The sequence below is a fragment of the Taeniopygia guttata genome, chromosome 5 (genome assembly GCF_048771995.1).
Source record: "Taeniopygia guttata chromosome 5, bTaeGut7.mat, whole genome shotgun sequence".
Lineage (NCBI taxonomy): Eukaryota > Metazoa > Chordata > Aves > Passeriformes > Estrildidae > Taeniopygia > Taeniopygia guttata.
The window spans coordinates 15,591,133-15,609,637 of record NC_133030.1 but is presented as its reverse complement, the minus strand read 5'-3'; the positions used below and the strand labels follow the sequence as shown (position 1 = coordinate 15,609,637).

At 38.2% G+C, this 18,505-nt stretch overlaps 1 long non-coding RNA gene across 1 annotated transcript in view; it reads right to left on the bottom strand.

Moving 5' to 3' along the window:
- Positions 1-1,695: 1,695 nt before the first annotated feature.
- Positions 1,696-18,505, bottom strand: part of LOC121470067 (uncharacterized) — a 31,050-nt gene continuing 14,240 nt past the window's right edge. Inside the window, exons 2-3 of the long non-coding RNA XR_005980622.2 lie at positions 4,149-4,370; positions 1,696-1,959 (exon numbers count right to left, since the gene is read on the bottom strand). This is a non-coding gene — a long non-coding RNA (uncharacterized lncRNA). The remainder of the gene's footprint in view (positions 1,960-4,148; positions 4,371-18,505) is intronic.

The window sequence follows — 18,505 nt, the reverse complement described above, 5'->3', positions numbered from 1 at the left end:
AAAATAGTTGTAGCTGTACTAAGAATCAATTTTGCAACCTGTTTGAGTCAGTATATTAGCACTGAGTGTGACTCTTCCCTTACTCCTTAGAAGGATTTCTTCATTTGTCCAGAAATAGCTCTTCATAGCTTCCCCCAGAAGTTATATTAATATCCTGCTTCAAGGCTTGATGTATGAGGAGTTTACTGGGAAAATGTTTGCTGCATCAAATTGTACGTCAGATCTTGGAAGGTTAAGAGAGTGTGGTCACTATTCTACTGATTGATGGGATGGATCTGGCTATGACTTCATTAAATCTTTCTGTTCCTTTGGGTGAAAAAGCTTAAAAGGGTGTTATGGCTCACCTTGCTGATTAATAATAATTTTTTGTGAGGGACAGAAGTCAGTGATCAGTACTGTGGAGGGTTGCAGGTGTACTGGAGCTTGCTTTTCCATAAACTGTGAAAAAAATTGTATTTACCGATGAAAAAGATGGAAAACCCCTTTGTATGACAGAACATAATTTAGTAAGTCGTAGCACACCTTTGGTTCATGAGAGTGGGGGCCCTGCCAAGATCAACAGCAAGGTTCCCTCTGCCAGCACAAAGTATCATGTGCTGTTTTATAATAGGGAGAGGAGCTGACAAGTGTCAGCCTGAGTTTGTATGGTCCCCACAAGGGAACTGTGTGACAGGTTCAGGGTTTGTGCTAATAACAGGAACAAGTGGAAAGAGTAGGTGATAGAGGGGGTGGAAATAAACATATGACTAAGCAGTGAGATCCTGTTCTTTCATCTGTTTCTTGAGGCAAAGAGTCAAGGGAGAAAAGACAAAAGTGAATAAGAGGATGATGTTTTCTCTGTTTATATGAAGTGTATTTCTCCCACATCAGTGATAATCCTGAGTCCTGGCAAGGAGCAAGGTGTTTTCCTTCTGTCTCGGCTTAGTGAGGTCTTAGGAAATGTTTTCCTCCTGGCATCATTTTCTCTAGGGTGGTACATGCTAGAACACTTTTCCAACAATTTATAAACAAGTTAGGACAGAAGGTGTAACACTCTTGTTCACAACGACAGGGAATAGGGATTCCTTTGGCTGTGCTGTGCCACAGATCATCTCCTGATATTCTGCTTGGATTTCTGGAGCTTGTTCAGCTCTGAAGCTATTGACATGGGTAAAAGCGCTGCTGTTTGTCTCTGCTTTGCAGTATCTCCTTGAGAAATACACCTTTCTTTGAAATGATTTTTAAAAAAATAGGAATTCTTTGCAAAGATTAAGAAAGAAACCCTAATGCTTATCACAGACATTAAAAACACAAGCCCACAACTTTAGGGGGAACAGTGAGGAAATTTGCAGTTAAAAATCCAGGTGGTTATTTCCAGTGTGAGTTATGTGCGATTGAGGATACTTTTTAAAAACACAATTGAATTAATGTCTAAGTCTAAGATCAGTCTGCAACTTAGGATAGAATCCTTCTTCTCTCCAAAAGTGCTGACAAGGGTAGTATTATTTCTGTGAGAATACAGAATAAATTCAATACAGTTTGGTTTCCAGGGTCATTTTGGTATAGAATGAGACTGCCCTGTTTGCTCTTCCTGCCTGGTTAGCATTCCAAGTTTCTCAGAGGAACAGAGGGATGTCTCCTGTTGTACCATGTCCATTCCTTTTTCATTAGCAGGTTTAATTTTATGTTTCTTTTTTTTTTTTTTTTTTTTTTTTTTTTTTTTTTTTTTTTTTTATATTGGATGGTTCTTCTCAATGCTTTTTCAAAAAGAACTGTTTTGAGTGGCAAGGACATACAACTCCTGGTTATTCTTGTAAGATTAATTCTTGTTCAGCCCTTTTCTTTGTACTATTTCAGAACAGAATCTTGGAATGGAAACTCTCATGATAATAAAGCAAAGCAATTAACTTCATATATGGCCCTGATCCACATTTTTCTGAAGTAAAATTCTTCATTGACTCTGGTGAGTCTTGGACTGAGCTGAAAAAGGAGAAAGAAAATTCATGAAACTTTTAAGAATATTTCATAAGGGCTTTTTTTCAGCTGTTTTAATGTAAGTAACTCTGAGACCTTCCTAATAGTGCAGAGGGAAGGGGGGGAGCAGTAATCTAACAATCATACAAAGACTATTTATTCTATAGGAAAATCCCAACAACAAGAGATGGGAGAAAAGAGTAAGAGGAGGAAAAAGAATAAAGCTGCATGTTAAGTATGAGGAAAAATAATTTTCTTCATGAAAAGCTGCACATAAAGGAACTTGCAGCTCATATTCATGGTAGAGAATTTTTGGTTAAAAAGATTGACATTTTAATAAACTGATCTTAATTAACACTACTTTGAAATTCTGAGTTGTATGCTCCCTATCTCAAAACACTAGAACCAGTGGCTTTTTAAATAATTTGCTGCTTGTGGGTGATCTCTTTTTGAAACAAACCCAGACCCTCCAGTCACAATTTATTTTTTATTTCAAAAATGATTTTTACTAGCAAATTTTGCTTTGGTTCAAGAGAATTATAAATCATTATTACACAGCCAGACACTTCAAACATTTTGTAAGAGCTTTGTGACCAATGAAGCATCAAAGGCAATGCTGAAATCCATGATTACAGCATGGGTGCACGTCCATTCATTAATACATTAAAGTTCAGGACTCTAATGTTATTAATAGGATTTCCAGATTGTGGTGTACTTATCTCTTAAAAAGGTGGTTCTTCCTGTCACAAAAAACAAGAAGATTGTTCTTCATTAATGCCAATTTACGGAAACTTTATTTTTGTAGACAATTTAGGGCTAAAGAACTGAGATTTCTTAGTAGCTTTTGGCTATTATTTATTCACCAAAGACAGATGTAGCTTTTATTTCCCCTTCTATCTCCACCCCACTGTATTATTGGTAATGTGTGTAGGGAAGGAGGGAAGACAGGCAATTATCTATAGATACTTTTCTTGACCCCTTCATTTCTGACACTAAATTACACTCGGTGATCATGAATCTTTACGTAGCTTTCACTGTAATAAGCTCTTGGGAGACATATTTAGTATGGAACAGTATATTTTGGAATGTACTTCAAACACGAGCTAGCCCTTAAAGGCCCTGCTGGGTTCAGATCTCTATTGTATTAGATATTACATGGACCCATAATAAGTGATGGCCCCTGCCCTTCAGCATTTACAACCCATGCAAATGAGTAGAGGAACAGAATAAATTAATTTGTTGTCTGGATTTTACTGCTGGGGATCGAAGGCACAAAGACTGAATGACTGGTTTAAATAGTGCATCAGGTCTGTGGTAGAACTGGGAAGTGACTCCCTTCCTCTTAAGATCCCACCTAGTTATTTCTCTCTTCTCAGATGTGAATATGGAAAAAAAAGGACTGATGTGCACCAAAATTCAAAGGATGCTGTTACTCTGGTTTGAATTTTGTGAAATTCTTGGCTATATATTGAAATTTTTGGTGTTGTGTGATATTTGAGTAAGTGCAATAGGAGATGCGCTAGTTTTTTGTGCCAATACAAAACTGCTGGTATAATTTGTTTTTCAGGGTCCGGGTTTTGAAAGTTGGGAGGTACTCGCTCAACAGAATTCAGTGTTCTGTTCTCCTTTAGCAGTAATTGTTTAATGGGTACAGGTGTTTTTCATAACTAGCTTCTTCCTACCAGTAGAAATTCCCCTCCTTCTAAGCAGAGGAAGTTTCTTTGGTCTCGGTTAATTACCTTCTTTTATCTTCATTTCCTTCTTGCTTCTAACAAACATCCAAAAAAGAATTTTTATTTTTTTTTAATTATTTTTAAAATTTTTTTCTTCTGGTTGTCATGTTGTGGTACCACTTCTGTCTCTAGAAAAAGAACTTCACCTGAAAGCTCAAACCTCAGTAGCCACTGCACCTCTTTCCTGTATGCAGAGCAAACATTGTACACATAACTACTTTTGCTCCCAAAATTTCTTAATAGGTTTGGGAGTGGGAAAGCTAAAGGATGGTGTAGGGGGTGTGACTGCTTGAGTTCTGGGCAATTCTGGGTTTAGGAGGAGAATATCAGGTCAGAAGTATTTATGTTCACAGCTTCTTGTTACAGACAAGTACTGAAAGTGGAATTTCTCCATTGTGGCCTGGCCCTTAACAACTGATTTGCTCCTCCAGGAGAAATGGCAGAGATTGGGAAGAGTTGTACCTGGAGTTGTTTGAACAAGTGTTCGGTTTAATCAACCACTGAAGTCAAAACGGCTTTGGCAGGTGCCGGCTTGGCTGATGCTTGTTTCAGTAGGAAGAGCTGGGGATGTTATGCCTCACCTGGGGTCATTTCTCTCTTCAGATGGACTTTTCATGTGTGTAAGGTAGGCTAGATCTGGTTGTGAAGGTAATGACACAGATGGCTTGCATTCCAGTGATATCCCTGCAAAGGGAAGCAGAAGAAAGGCCTGGTTTAGGCTGTTTTGCTCTATTTCTGAAGCAGTTCCCTGTAAATTAGGAAAAAAATGCTTTATGCTAACTGAAATATAAAATGAGTTCTAATACATTTCCTTTGAGTCCTACAGGAGGCTTGAAATTTGCTTGCAGAGGAAGAGGCTTTGATCCACATATTTTCATAAGTATTCATAAAGATACAGAATTAGAAGCTCCCCTTTATCCCCCTTTTCATGTGTGCTGGTTTTGAAACACATTTGAAGCTGTGGAATTGATTTAACTTCCAGTGAAGCTTCTTTCCAGAGATGGGTTAGACTAAAATGCAGGGTATCACAGGAAGGGAAAATATCTCACAGAGTGCTATTCCTCTCCATGCTCAGCTGGAGCAGTAGAGTATGGGGGAATATTGAGATTTACAGACTTTACAGCTGTATTCTCAAACTACCTACATAAGTACTAGGGCTCTCATGTAAGAATTTCAGAGTCCTTGAAAAAGCCTCTTCCTGCTAAACCTGTATGTGGAAAAAGGACTGGCTCTTCACTGGTTTTTACCCCAAAACTTTCTCAAAGAGGTGATAGAATAAGACCCTGTTCACTGATTGTATTTCTTGCATGTGTGTCTTTAGGTTGTAAGTTTGCTATTCAAATTGAAAATCAAAGCAGATGTTCTTGGTTTTCTGAGATAGCTGATTCTTCAATTTTGGTTTTCTTCCTATTCAGTCCTGGTTTAGGGGAGAGCTAGTCAAGACCTTTGAAAAGAGATCCCCTAAAACACAGCTCACCTTTTCAGCTAGCTCTATTTCTAATCTCTCTAACTTGCTTAGAACGGACGTTGTTACTGGAAATAATTCAAATCTCAGAACAGGCAGTTTTAGGTCTACTACCTAGAGTCAAGGATGTTTCAAACCTCAAGCAGAAAATTGCACAGAAAGGAAGGAGTAAGGAATGTCATAATGACAAAGGAAGTCTGACCACATCAATGTAGAATGTGAATGCTATCTGACTATGCTGACTTGGTTCCTTAAAATAGAATGAATGGGGTATTGTGCCTCCAAATCTCTATTTCATATATTCTGTTTACTCTGTTGTACATCTGGCATTTTATCCTGCCTAAAATATTATTTGTGGGATTAATATCAGTTGTATTAGACTGATGCAAAAAAAAAAAAAAAAAAAAAAAAAAAAAAAAAAAAATAGGCTGTTCTTCAAGTCTGCTATGTCAGATTCTTAGAGCTTTTCCAGAAATTTCTGGTGTCACCCTCTGTAAATGATTTGGCTTCTTAATGCATCAGTTCCTTTATGTTAGGTGAGAATATTAAATTCTGAATCTCACAGTGTTGTTGTTGAGATGAATGCAATATAAAGTGAATGCCATGATTCTGAGGACAATGCAAGCACTTTAAATAGAAGTCAGAGCTTTCCTGAGAATGATCACCATTTTCCTATACCTCCCTTTCTATGTAGGCAGTAAAAGAGAAAATGAGGCACTGATAAATGTCAGGTGAAGCTAATCTGCAGTACAGGCAATGGCACATCTCCTGACTTTGGCCTTCTTTACCCTTTCAGTACCTCTTTCCACTTGCAGAAACACAGCAGTCCCTCTTGTTTACTTATTTGTTTTCAATTGTTTTGGTTTTTCCCAAACCAATAAAATATTTAAACACAATAAAAATGTTTATTAGAGGCAAACAGAACAGTAACTATGTTTGAAAAGGAAATGTACAAAACCACTGTGAACAAATCTTACTCCCAGGTGTTTCCTTGATGCCAGCCATGAAAGCTGGAGAAGTATTCATTATAAACTATCAGTTCTGCCAAGATCAAGGGTAGATTCCTGGAGTGAGCAGCACAAAAGGCAAAATGAAAGGATCTCCTCTTCTGTTACAGATAGTTCTACATATACATATGTATGTGCATGTATGTTTGTGCATATGCATGTGTTGGTTTATACACAGTCTATAGAAATCAGTACTGCTATCATCTTCTTTTGAAAATATTCACAAAAGTGTGCTCTTTGAAATGTGAATTTCAAAAGGATTCTTTTCTCCATTGTGAGGTTTCCAGAATAAAACAACTGTAGGGAAAATTTGACCAACCCACTCACGTTAGTGCCTATTTGAACATGCAGCCTTTATTCTCCACTGAATATACTGAGCCTTTGGTTACTATTCAGGTTCTATTTCTCAAGCTGGTGGTGTATGAATATGTGAGGGGCTGGAAAATACACTCCACACATCCTCACTCCATACATGTACACATCCACCCCCACACCCACCCCCTGCAAGAGCTTCACGGTGTCATCACTGAGGTGCACTTGGAAACAGGTCCTGAAGTTAGTATTCAGGGACACTAAATACTAAGTACTTGGTTATGAGGGTGTTTAATTTTATACCTTTCAGTTCTGACCACGTGGTCTGTAGTCTTGATTCCAAGTCTGAGCAAAGCAGGAATTCACTACAGGACACAAGGCAGTATTTGCTGCTTTCATTAGCATTTAGGCAGCTTGACTTTTAACAGTCCAAGTGTCTGCTTGGGGTCCTGAAAAACTAGCCTGGACAGCCCTCTTTTATCAAGCTACCTCATATTGTCTGTCCTGAAAAGGAATAAACTATTTTTTATTTATCTCTAGAAAATGTGATACAATTCCTTTTACGTGTGCTGGAAAGGGCCTTAAAGATCATCCAGTTCCAACCCCATGCCATGGGCAGGGACACCTTTCACCAGACCAGGTTTCTCAGAGTCCCATCCAACCTGGCCTTGAACACTGCCAGGGATGGGGCATCCACAGCTTCTCTGGGCAAATTATTATAATGCCTCCCTACACTCATGGAAAATAATTTCATTATAATATCTGATCCCAACCTTTCCTCTTTCAGCTTAAAGCCATTTCTCCTTGTCCTATGACTACATGCCCCTCTCAAAAGTCCCTCTGTTCTGTATTTTTTTTTTTTTTTTTTTGTAGCCTCCCTTTAGGTGCTGGAAGCCTGCTGGAAGGCCATCCTGGAGCCTTCCTCTTATCCAGGCTGAGCAGGCCTCTCAGCCTGTCCCCATACAGAAGGTACCCCAGCTCTTCACTGAAAAATATATTTAAGAGCACCAGTGCCAAGACAAAGCCCTGGGGGCCATCACTTGTCACTGGCCTCTACCTCAACACAGAGCCATTGACCACAACTCTCTGCATCCATCCAGCCAATTCCTTATCCAGTATATATTCTACCATGTATATATTCATCCATGTCTCTCCAGTTTGAGATAAGTGTGGCTGTGTCAAAGGCCTTTCAGAAGTCTAGCTGGGTGATGTCAGTCTGCCTCCCCTTGTCCTCTGTTGTCATCACCCCATCACAGGTGGCTTCCAGACTGGTCAGGGAGGATTTGCCCTTAGCAAAGCTGTGCCAATGCACCTTTGTGTGACCATGCTACAAATTTGGTTTGTCCTCAGCGAAAGAAGCAAACAAAGCAAATGTCCCACTTCTGTCTCAGTCCAGCTGTTTTAAGCAAAATCTCTTCAGTGATCTACTCTACCAAGCAGTTGTAATGGCACCACTGACAAGGAGGTGGCTGATAACTAAGGGTAAGGGAGGAGGAATTTAAGTGTGGGGGTGGTTTTGGATTTTAGTTTTTTGGGTGACTTTGTTGTTTCTTTTTTTCTTCGTCTTTTTTTTTTTTTTTTTTTTTTTTTTTAATGGTTGTCTTTCTTTTTCTGGGACTTTTTTTGTCAGCTCTGAAACAAATGTGATACAGAACTACTTAGTTAGTGCTACGTAGGCGGTGTGATCTCCCTATTAGCATATTTTAGTACCAGACTAGCTCCAGATGCCTTTGTTGACGAGAATGGTGTGCAAAAAAATGGGAAGACTGATTTCTCTGTGCCTTGCTTAATGCTTTCACATGGGCCACAAAGTGGTTGCACAGCAGTGCCATTCTTATCTGAGCTAAAAAAAGACTTGGCTTCCATTAAGTATCACAGAGCATCATGCCCCTAAAACTTTCATGCATTTAAAAAGGCAGAAGCCAATCTGATTTTAAAATGAGGAAAATATTTGTGAGAACCCAACTAATTCTTCAGTTTATCTCGTTTAGCTTACACTGTTTACCTTCTGATGTGTTATAAAGTATCTGCTTCGCTTGCTTTCTAGGCCCTTTCATGCTACCCAGTGTAATAATTCATAACCTTTCGTTCCTACTCAGAGTTTGGTGGTTTCAGTTCAAGACAGGACAGCTCTTTGACTCAATCAGGATGAGTTTTTTCATAGGAGAGTAGGATCCCCAGTAACCTTTTAGTGGTGATGGTGAGCATTTGACAGCTTGTGCAGAATCATGAGCTTCTCAGAAGAGTCTTTTGCATTGTAGCTTTCAGGGCAGAAACCAGCATATGAAAATATGGAAGTGTAAACGGCAAGTGATAGCAGAAAGAAAAAATTTTCCCTGCCACTGTCCACAGGCTATAAATTCTGTAGCTGAAACATCATTTCAAGCTGCTGTAAATTTTTGAATTGCTAGGAAGAAACTTCTTAGCATGTCAAGAACATGTTTCTAAAACAAAACCCAGGACAATAACATCTGTATTTCTAAGTATGGTAAAAGTGTGATCAATTAAAGTGTTAAACTCTGATCTGAGATAAGGAAAATTATCCTGAGTGAAGAGTTGACAAAAGGTTTAAAAAAGATAAATATGGCCTTCCAGTACCTTAAAGTAACCTAGAGAAAATAAGGAAAAGGACTTTCTACAAGGGCGTGTAGTGACAGGACAAGGAGCATGCAGGATTGAAGTGAACAGTTGCACTGGAAATAGAGACTGGTGATAAAAATCATCTAGCAGCCTAAGTACAGACAGAGCTGAGGATCTGAAAAGCATCCCAAGCACATGTGGGAGTCTTCGTTTTCTCTTTCTGCTCTCCTGTCACCTTCCCCATTATTGGAAGTAAAATTTTTCCTCTGGGTTTGTTGTGACAACATCTCTGAGAGTTTACAAAATGAGTTTTGGTGTGAATCTTGTCACATTGCTTGACAATTTTCTTGCCTCTTTATAGTGTTCTGTGGGATAACGTAAACTATATTTGAGTGGTTCTCACTTTTGAGAACATGTGCCTCAAGGGGTATGTAAAGGAAGGAGATTAAAAAAAAAATTAAATAAAATGCACAGCAGCCTGACCAGGAGCTGCAGGAGGGAGGGGGGGAGGCTGCATTACTTCCCTGAATTCTTTGGCTATAAATGTTGGCTATGAGCTGGTGAACACTGTAAAATCCATCATCAATGGCAACATGTGATAGAAAACTTTTGTTTTTCTTCAAATGAAATTTTTATAATCATTCCATGTAATTTTACTGGACTACATTGGCAGAAAGGTGTAATGATCTGCATTACAGGAAACTGTGGGACAATACAAGTTTTCTCAGTAACAGCACTTCTTCGGAATGGAGGCAGTGCCATGAATTTGACTTGTTCGTGTTAAATTAACATTTGACTCTCCCTGCACAATGGTTCTTCTTCACTGAGAGAATTTTTCTCCATTTCTTGTTATTCCAGAGCCATGAGTATTGTTTGAGGTTGCTCTGTTATGGAGGCACATTACACAGAGTAAAGGAGGTGGGTGCCCAAGCCCACGTCCTGACTCCATGCTGTCCTAGGTGCAAATTACTTTGAAGACTGGTTTTCCTACATATTAAAAACATGGGGCTGAGGAGGAATTTGTATCATCTTATTTCAGCTGAGAGAGATGAGGAAGGTGTTTGAGAGGTGGAGGTTTTAAAAAGGAGTTCCTTTATGAAGGGGCTCTGATGGTTCTGCAAGAAGGAACTAGTGAATACAGATTATAAATCTATTCAAGTAAAAGTGAATTGTGAGCATAAATTAAGAAAAAAAATTATTCTGAATTTTGGTATTTTTTTTTATTCTCAGGATACTGGTTAACAAAATTTGAAAATGTATTTCTGTGATGATGGTTTAAGTAAAATTATGAAAATCTGAATTCTAGAATTCACTAGCACAGATAATCTCTTTATATTCTGACTAGCCCAAGAGCAGGCTGACTTGTACAGTAATACAGAACTCAACATGAAAGAAGTAGATGAAAGGTATTGGATAAAAAAACCCCTTGAATTAAATGAGAATTCATGGCCATACAAATAAATGGATAATCTGCAATGCATCTAAAATCAGCACTATATGTGAAGCTCTTTTTATTAGTGTAACTTTGATGAAATTTAAATAAATATATAAAATTTCATTTTTTCTGACTTTAAGAATGCTATTGTTGGTATTTGGCTATACCAACAATTCTGCAGTAAGAGCTGAGGCCAAAGCCTTTTATCTACAGCTGGTAGGCATGGATAAGTTTTTTTCTAAATGTTGTAAGTTACTGACTGCTTCCCAAGGTCTGGGACTCTGAACATCCTTCTTACATGTATTTACAAGCAACATTGGTGTAAGATGTTACTATTAAATGGTTCGTAATTCTTCTGCACAATTTTTTAAATTTTTATTCACATGTGTAGTGTATTAAAAAGGTGTCAGCCATTGTTTTATTTCTATTTGAAGATTCCTTGCCCTTTTTTGTAAATTTTCTTTACTTCAGCCATATACTGAAGCGTAATTTTTTGTTAATTATTTTCTTTACTAAAGCCATATTGCCATTATCTGAGAGAAGGAGAAGGAGGATCTCTGGAGGAACACAACACATTCCGAGCCCTGGCAATTCCTGTGAAAATCCCAACAAAACTCAGTTTTGGGGGAGCTGGCAGTGGGTTCAATAATGTTCTTTGCACCCTTCAAGTTCATTCATACAATTGTTCCAGATTTAGAGTTGTCAAATACAGGAGATGTACCCTAGTGGAGAAGAGGGAGGTAATTCAAATGTGGTGGTGTATTGCTCCACTCAAAAGGAAATTTCCTCACTGTAGTACACACCATCCAAAAATCTCACTGCAAAACACTGTTTCTGTCTTGCCAGAAGACATTTACAGAAGTGTAGGGACACTACAGTTTTGTGTTGTTGTCCTGCAATGTTTTGGTGGCTCTCAGGATACACATAAAGTTTTTAAATACTGGAATGTCCCTTCAGTATTAGGACATGTAGGCTATAGGGTTATTCTGAAAGGACTGAAGGATGTAAAAGTATTTTTTTTCTGTGTATGGAAATATGTGGGAGTGGTCATCTGCTCTGTACCTTTTTTATTTTCAGAGGGGAACATATTTCTCAATACTGTTTTTTTGCTTTTAAACAGCTGCTTTCGTGAACGAGGGCACAGAGTTTGCTATTTTATCTTTCAGATAAGGCAACAAAATAATTTTGTTGTTATTAAGAAATAGAGGTAAAGATATTCAAGTAAGTTGGTAAGAATGAAATACCTCCTGGGAAACAAAATGCATAGTTAAAAATAAATTCATTGTGGAAAGTTCTGCAAAAGTATCTTTTCAAGTTTATGGCAGAGAATGAATCTGTATCCTAAAAAAGAATAAAGTCAGCAACTGTATGCACTTTTCACGACTCTCATGTAAAACCTGGCAAACAGATTATTTGTTGGCTTAGTAGATTAGACATGAGGGCTTCTGTAAATTAAAAACAAAAGCAGCTTTGGAATGCATTTCACTGTCTCAGTTGGAAAACAAAGATCTGTTTCCCTCCACCCCTTCTTTTCCTTAGCATAATTAAAAATAAAAAAGTGTGCAGAGCCATATAAATAAAACAAGGGCTGGGATGAAAAAAAAAAAAGAAAATCTTCCTTCAAAGAGATGTCAGCAATCACAGTTTTCATTTGTCTGTGCCAAGAAATGTGCTTATATGTAGGTCTGAATGTAGTTTATTCTTGACTATTTATGGAAGTTATGCTCTTAGAGACCTTAATATGTAATAAAAAAGGAAAATCCTTAATTAAAATCTGTTTTAAATGATGCTTAGCTTAAAAGCTTTCAAATACTCCTCTAAGCATTACACAATGTTCTACTCTTTTTGTTTTCCAGAATTTCTCTCCAGTACAAAATAGGTTATACTCTAATTATATAGAATGTTATTGTAATTCACTTCAGCAAAGTGTGAATGCATTCTTCATGGGCAAAATATGTTACTTTGAAATTCTGAGAAAATTCTTTGGCTATGAAACTTCTCCTGAAGTTTGTAACTTAAAATTAGCAGAGTCTGAAATAAGGAACATAGAAAACATTAAAAATACAGAAAACTGTTAAAAATCATTCAACCAAAGAGTAAAAGCACACAGTCTAGGAGTGTGAGTGCCTGAGGACAGGCCAGAACTGTGCCTTGGCATATTATACAATTACTTTTTTATTAAGTGAGAAATTTAGAATTTGCCATAACTCAGAAAATACAGATTCTGACCAGGATAACTTGTAAGAGATGTTTGCCTGACATCTCTTACACATTTCTGACTGTACAGAACTCTTTTGTCAATGCCTATTATTTCCCTTTGATTTTATTTCTCTTCTCATATTTAATTTTGGGCGGAGTCTTGTCAGACCAGGATGGTGAGAGCATGACAAGTCAGAGCAAATCTGGGGTTCCCAGGGATTAGTCTTTTCTCAGTCACAGAAGCAGCTCAGAATTTCCTCTGGTCCCACATTCTGCAAGGCTCCATTCTGCCTGAGAAGAAGATGTGGAGGGAAGAAAAATAACAGTGATGTTGTTCACCTGGAAGCCACCTGTTCTAGGCACATCCCAGCCCATGTTTCCGTCTTGTAACCTCGCTAGTCTTTCACAGGATGATTCTGAGGGACATCAGAGGCATTGATTTTGTTACTTGGTCATTTGCAGAATTTATTTTCAGTTCTCAAGGTAATCCAAAATAGTTTTAAATTTGTTTACTGCCTGTGGAAAAGTGGAACACCAAGTGGGGAAAATAAAGTCCTCTAAAGTCCTGTGGAAATGTCATGGACACAGATTAACAGCTTGTTGGTAGGTTTCATGTGTGGCATCATTTTTTCCTCCCACTTTTTCAGGACTTTATAGAAGGAGAAAAAAATAATCAGGGCTTCAGGATGTCATATGAGCAATACAGAATCAGTTTTTGAATCCGTAGTTGGGAAATGTCTTAGGCAGTTTGAGTTAACAGATTTATCTGGCCAGTTATCAGGCGTGTTCCATTCAAGGCAGTAATTCTCAAGGATATTCTTGATTTTGATTGAATGTTTTTTATCTGTGAACACTACAGTCTTTATGTCAAAACTAATACTCATTTTCAGTTCAGGGCCAACTGGCAGATCCAAATACAAATATTACTAATTGGCTGCTCATAAGCCTTTCTAGCAATTAATTCAGTTATAAATGATTCAGACCTTTCTGTAACCCAAATAAGATTCATGCCTGCTTTATTTTTCACAGAATTATTTCATGCTAGAAAAGGATGTGTAATAAACTGTTGTTGAGAATGGGGGAAATCAGATTTTTTTTTGACAGTCCTCATTACCTCTTCTGCAGTGTAGCAGACAGATGATAAAAAGTAACCTTCATTGTAAAGCTGTTTCATGTTCTTATAAAAACAAAAAAAAAATGTGGTTCTGTAATTTCCAATCTCTGCACAGAATATCATGTCAGCAACTTTAAAACTTAAAGAAAACATAAGGAAAGTTGACCTGGGAAAGAGGTAAGATTTTAACCCTGACCACTGATAAAATAATGAACCAAATCTTCAGTAAAAATTATTTGTTTAGTGTAAGAAAACATACCTATACATTTGTGTGTTGCTATTAGTTTTCCAGGTAAATATTTTCTCATCTAAATCACTGAATTTTGTGGCTGCAAGTAACGATGTGTGCATTTCTTCACTGCATTTCTATATGGTGACAAACTCTATATGGTCCCTAATGGGACTCTGTCCCTGTGGATCCTGTGGCAGTCTCTGCAGACACAGAGGCATTTCATCCCTATATTCCAGCCAGATTTACAACTGACTGCATTTCCTCCTCTAAACTGCCTTGCAGTCACTCTTAGCACAGTGTTCCTCCTCTTTTTCCAGTTTGAAACTGTTCTCTGCTGAACTAGACAGCTGCATTCCAACTCCGTGACTTCTACATTCTGGGGATGGCTTGGCCCTCATCCATCCAGGGACCACCACTTCCTTTTTGGACAAAAGATATTTGGCATCAATTTGGCTTCTATTTATTTCTGAATTCCTCTAGTCTCTGTAGCATTGCATGGCTGGTTGCTATTTGTTCCTACTCCTACTTATTATGAGTGAAATTCAGAGCCCATTAATGCTGAGATCACAACATTTGTCCACTTTTAAATTTTTTTAATGATTGTCAGAAATTGCAGGTCTGGCTGGTCATGCCATGAACTGCTCAGAGTCACAATAGGATCAGAGGAAGGTAAAAAGAAGTAGCATCTGTAGGCTAGGAAAACAGCAAGCCCACCTGCAACCAGTAGAAGTCACACAAGTCTCTGTACTGTCTTCTCATGCAAAAAAAGCACAAACAACAAAAAAGAAAAGATTCCTGTTTACTTTAGCCATTCCTCTCGCTGTAATTTTGATAAGGATGCAACAGGTCCTTTTCTAGCACCTCTTAGAAAGTTCAAGAAGAGGCAGAGGATTTTGCATAGTGTTTTATTTCATTGGGGTTTATTTCTCTTATGTGATAATCTGGAGAGTAAAAGGGCATTGCAGAAGCAGAGTTGACTACACAAGGCCATTCATTGCAGCTCTGTTGCAGTGCCTAGAGTTTTATCAGACTAGGGTGGAAGCCAAACCAAGACAACATGCAGTAAATATAAAGTTAAATTCTTGCCATTTGCTTCTCGTATGTACTTTTTTTTCAGGGATATTTACAGCTTATTACAACTTATTCAATTAATATCTGGATCAGACGTTATGCTGTTATTCACATTAAGTCAAACCTCGCTTGATTTACTAAAGTCTGAGACAGCATACAGGTTTGATAGAGAGGAAATGAGAGTTCATGCACAACTCTGCACAGGCAGCTTGAAAGACAAAAAAAAAAAAAAAAAAAAAAAGAGAAAGAGAAATCTAGTCTCTTTTTGCAAGTAATAAATTTCTATGTCTATCCTGCATTGTGAATTCCCCTTGGAAGATTTGGGAAGAAAATGCTACTGTGATTGTAGAAATCTTAGTAGCTTAAGTAGACTGCTGGCTTCTCTTTGGGTAGAGCAGACTATGGGCTTGTATTTTGCCAAGGGCCTTATTTCATGTCAGAACTGTATTTTTTTTCCAAGATAAAAGTCTTTAAAAACTTTGCAGTGCAAAAAGCTTCTTTTCAGACATGCAAAACTATCCAGTTTGGTACATGTTTGTCCAGAAACGCTGAAAGAGATAGGACCCAAAGACAGATCTTAGTCTTAGGTTGGAGAAAATATTTATGTCTCTATTGTAATTCTCTGGCTCGTGACTTCTTGAAAAGTAAGTGCTGGCATAACCATAGCTACCATATAACCACAGCAAAGAAGTCATTCCCCATTTAACTCCCAGCCGTGCCTGTAATATCAGTCCTTTAACAGATAAAGAAAAGGTGTTTCCAGACCTATGACTGATTCTCAGTAGCAGCTTTTGTTCATTTAAAGCAGAACAGTGAACATCTGGACAAGTTTTTAATACTCTTTTCTTTTCTTCAAAACACAAGCATTGCCTCCCTGATTCATACATGAAAGAGGTGTGGCACGATTTTGCACCTTTCACTTAAACATTTTTTTTTAATGGTTGGGACTCAATCCTCATTGTCTGAATTGCAGGGATGGTTAAGGGCGATTAGTAAGATGCTTAAACTAAAAATGGCTCATTTTAGGTACATTCTTTTGTTCTTTTTAGGTTTTCCCCCCTGTCCTTCCTTGTTCACAGTCACAGAATCATAGCATTGTTTGGGTTGAAAGAGACCTTACATGTCACCTCCTTCCAACCCCTTGCCATGGACAGGGACACCTTCCACCAGATCAGGCTGGTTCAGGGCCCCATCCAACCTGGCCCAAATCTTTGGAATTGATTATTAATAGAGTTTTGCAACAGGTAAAACTGAGTTAATTAGTGCATCTTTAATTGGTGGTAATTAGCTCTATTTATCTATAACAAACAACTTTGCCCGATCACATTATGGTGTAAAATAAAAGCAGCAATAGTTGTAGAGCAACACAGCTGACATGAGCTTTGTTCTTGCCTACATCCAGTACTCAGTGTGATCATTTTGATTTATTTCATGTGTTTAATCATCTGTTTATCTGAAAGGTTTGTAGGGTACACCCTCTATCATGATTTTTCCTGCTGTGGCAGTCTATAAGTCAGTGGTGGGTTTATTGATCTAAATTGTGGCTCAGATAGATATCTCTGTTACATATAAATCAGCATATCTCTATCAAGCTTATTCATGTGGCTGCACCTTCTGGTGTTTGACATTTCCTACGTATTTCTGCTGTATAAAAACATTTATGTAAATAAAGTATACAGTCTGATATCACAGAACATGGAATGAAAATGCTGCTTGTATCTCAGATTTTTGTGAGATATCCAGCTGCGGTGCATATGTGTGCACTACTGGAATCTCCCACAAAGTTAATTCTTTTTAGTGATGGCTAAAACTCAGAAGTTGCAGAGCTGTGTTTGGATGTCCACGACAGGGTCAGGGACCTTGCAGGACATTATCATAAGAATGACAGCACTGGTTAATGCTAAGGGTCTATCTATTTAACCTTCAGTCAACTGTGCTAACCTAGTTTTTCTAGCTTTTTTTTTTTGAGTTTCCCATACTTGTACTAGGAAACAGTGAACAAATTTTTCCTATATGCTTTTTTAATGCCGCTCATGGTGATGAACCTCATACTATCTTGTAAGCACTGTGCCTTTCAAGCTCAAGGGTTCTAATATCTAATATTGTCACTTTATACATGGAAGAAAATAATTTAAAAATATTAAAATATTAAAAATAATTTCAAAAATAAATATTCCCTTTTGAGACTGGGAGGCAAATGGCTAACTGTAATGAGGAATAAGTCAATGAATTGATAACGGTGGAGTAATAATATTTGTAACATTGTCTTTTAATGTAATTGCAGAAAAACTTCAATTGGAAGGGACACCTGGAGCCATGCAAACCAACCTCCTGCTCAAGGCTGGACTGACTTCAAGGTTAGACCAGACTATTCAGGAATTTATCCATCTGATTTGTCAAAATTTCCTGGGATAAAGATTCCACAGGCACTCTGGGTGACTATTGCAGCACTTAACAGCAGGACACAATGCTCCAGTGTCACCTCTCAAGTGCTCAATGCCTTCCCTTTCCCTGCTGGCCACATCCTTGCTGGTGCAGACCAACAGGGGGTTGAGATCATGTAGATTGAGCCCAAGTCCATTTCTGCAGAGTTGATTTCCGTGTCAGACCTTTCCCATGGGGTCTTTCAGCTTCATGGGGCTCAAGTTTGCCCAACCCTTGAGGCATCCATGAGTGGCAGGGACAATGTTCCCTGCCTCCCAGCTGCTCCCCACAGTGTGGTGTGTCCTGTGTGTCAGTGACTGATGGGGATGCTAAACACCACAGCCCAGGCAGTAGCCCCTGAAGAGTGTCCCTTGCACCCAGCTGCCATTTGTCTTTGAGCTATGGACCATTGCCTCTTCAGCTCCAACATCCCTAACCTTTCATTCCCTTCTTTTTTCACTACTACTGAGCTAATGTTTAAATAACTGTTCACTGTAACTTCTCAGACTTTTACTTGAGGACTTGTAGCCAGCTCACAGTCCTGCATTTTACATTCAGCTGCCAGTCTAACCTTGACTGGCATTGAATCTTTAATTGTATTTTCAACGTGTTAGAACTTTGAAAACATCTGTATTCAGTCTGTGAAGGGAACAGTTCTTTTGGTAGTTTTCAGTATGAAAAATTTCTGATCTGATGTTAAAGAGAGCTGGTTTAACATGGGGATTTTTGGGTTTCGTGGCTAAATATTAGATTGGATCTGACATTGGGTATATTTGTGAACTTTTGAATCCTTGTGGGATCACCTGTTTTTTTACATATTCCTAAAATTCTGCTGTTGTAAAGAAGTATAGAACCAGCCTAGGATCCTTCTGCATTTTCTAGTGGGTCTGCTACTGAACCACATCCACAGTATTCCAGTGTGCAACATCAGCTATCCCTGGCTTTCAGTCAGCTACCAGATGAGTATGCCTTGAACTGAT